Here is a 2,563-nt window from a genome sequence, read left to right as displayed (position 1 = left end):
AGTATTAGGAAAGGTGGTTCCATTTGCCAAGAATCAAGTCATAACTTGGTCCCCAGGAAGAATGCTAATTATCATTTACTTAGCTCTGAAAAGGAGAGGAAGTCAAAGTGCATAGTGCCAACTGTGTGGGGGGCAGGGACCCCGCCCAGAGGTTTCTGGCTATGAGTTGAACTCATTGTTTTTTTGTTTGTCTGTTTTTGTGGTATTTGTTAAGTGCTTCCTATGTGCCACACACTATACTAAGCATTGGTGTAGATACAAGGCAGGCACAGTCCATGTTCTAGATGTGGTTCCCAATCATAATCCCCATTTTACAGATGAGTAATTGAGGCCAGAGAAGTTAAGTGACTTGCCTGAGGTCACACAGCAGACAAGTGGCAGTGCTGGAATTAGAACCCAGTTCCTTCTGACTTCTAAGCTTGTACTATAATAATAATAATAATGATAATGGTATTTGTTAAGCGCTTACTATGTGCAAAGCACTGTTCTAATCGCTGGATTATCCATGCGCCTGAGTTGGGGGCAGGTGGACTTCAAAGAGCTAACAAGGTCTTTCTCCTCCCCACTCAGAAGCTCTCAAATCTGACTGAGATTTAGGGTGAGACCGGCTCAGAGGAAAGAAACAGTGGTTTCAACCCACAGCCAGAAACCTCCAGGGAGGCAGCCCCTTTCCCACCCAGAGCCCAGCCTGGCTGCCACCCCCTGTTTTTTTTTTTTCTAAAATGGCATTTGTTAAGCACTTACTGTGGATGAGGCATTGTACTAAGTGCTGGGGTAGATACAAGTTAGTCAGATTGGACATAGTCCCTGACCCACACGGGGCTCACAGTCTTAATCCCCATTTTACAGGTGGGCAACTGAGGCACAGAGAAGTGAAGTGATTTACCCCAATGAGAAAGCAGACAAATGATGAAGCTGGGATTACAGCCCAGCTTCCAGGCCCGTGCTCCATCCACTAGGCCACGCTGCTTGTTGCCTCCACACTTTCCATGAATGGTTGTCCCCTATGTTCCAGGGGAAAAATGGGAGTTGGAGGAGGAATGGGATGAAGCTGGGACTCATATCCTCCATTCCTGTCTGGTTCTCATCCTTCAGCTTCTCATCCTTCAGCACTGCCCTACTGTCACCACATCCTCAACAGCATTGATTGAGTGCCTTGGTGTCAAACACTGTGCTAAGCATCTACTGTGCAATACATTTTACTAGAGCATTCGCAGTGTGTAGAGATCTCTCCTAGCCATTGGGAACATACAATAGAGCTATAAGATGCCGGACACTGATCCTGTTCTCAAGGACTTTAATGGGGGAAACATGTGGACCTAGATTGCCAGGTGCACAATAGGCAAAGCAGTAAGAGTAGAGGTACTGGTAAAAATAAAAATAGGCAATTCAATAAACTTAACTACTGATCTCCCTCCCCTCTAAGGGTCGAACCTGGAGAGTTTCCAGTATTCTACCAGTCACAACTTTGGGAGGGAGAGTCAAGCAGAGGCATACCCATTCCATTCTTAGCTTGGGCAGTGGCTAGCAAGAGGAAGGCAATCTGCTACAAGTCAAAACTCATGACCTCTGACTCTAAAGCCTGTGCTCTTTCCACTGAGCCACGCTGCTTCTCTTGACACCTGACCACATGTTTTGTTCTGTCATCTGTCTCCCCCTTCTAGACTGTGAGCCCGTTGTTGGGTAGGGACCGTCTCTATATGTTGCCAACTTGTACTTCCCAAGCGCTTAGTACAGTGCTCTGCACACAGTAAGCACTCAATAAATACGATTGAGTGAATGAATGAATGAAAACTCACCTGTGCTGGGCAGCAGAGGCATGGGAGAAAGTCAAGGGCGGAGAATCAAGTTTACTGTGTCGAAGGAGGCAATAGTAAAGCACTTCCATATTTTTACCAAGAAAACTATAGATACACTACTGGAATGATTAGAGGTGGAGGTGGGCCTTTCTGGAAGAGATGTGTCCATGGTGTCCCTATGGTTCGGAGGCGACTCGACAGCATAAGATAAGCCAAAACAACACTGATCTCTCTCCCTTTCTACTGTCTTGCATTTCCTCTTGCCTTCAGGACACCTTTACTTGGATGTCCTGCTGCCACCTCAAACTGAAGATGTCAAAAACAGAACTCCTATCTTCCCATTCAAACCCTGTCCTTCCCCTGACTTTCTCATCCCAGTAGACAGCACCACTATCTTTCCTGTCCCACAAGCCCATAACCTTGGCATTATCCTTCACTACTCTCTATCGTTCAATCCACATATTCCACCTTTCACTGAATTCTGTCGCTTCAACCTCCACATAGCTAGAATCGGTCCTTTCCTCTCCATCTAAACTGCTACCACGTTAATCCAAGCACTTATCCTACCCAACCTTGATTACCATACCAGCCTCCTTGCTGACCTTCCTGCCTCCTGTCTCTCCTCACTCCAGTGGATAATTCACTCCGCTGCCGGGATCATTTTTCTACAAAAATGTTCAGTCCATGTTTCCCCACTCCTCAAGAACCTCCAGTGGTTGCCCATCCACCACTGCTTCAAACAGTGGCTTAAAAGCACTCAATCA

General features: G+C 46.4%; 1 non-coding gene across 1 annotated transcript; it reads left to right on the top strand.

The window, feature by feature from the left end:
• Positions 1–1,416: 1,416 nt before the first annotated feature.
• LOC119926341 lies at positions 1,417–1,554 on the top strand. The gene has a single exon (XR_005450227.1). It is a non-coding gene; the product is annotated as a small nucleolar RNA SNORA7 (small nucleolar RNA).
• The last annotated feature ends 1,009 nt before the right edge of the window (positions 1,555–2,563 follow it).

The sequence above is a fragment of the Tachyglossus aculeatus genome, chromosome 3, assembly GCF_015852505.1.
Source record: "Tachyglossus aculeatus isolate mTacAcu1 chromosome 3, mTacAcu1.pri, whole genome shotgun sequence".
Taxonomy (NCBI): Eukaryota; Metazoa; Chordata; class Mammalia; order Monotremata; family Tachyglossidae; genus Tachyglossus; species Tachyglossus aculeatus.
Note: the sequence above shows the minus strand (reverse complement) of the source record. Positions and strands in the feature narration are given on the sequence as shown.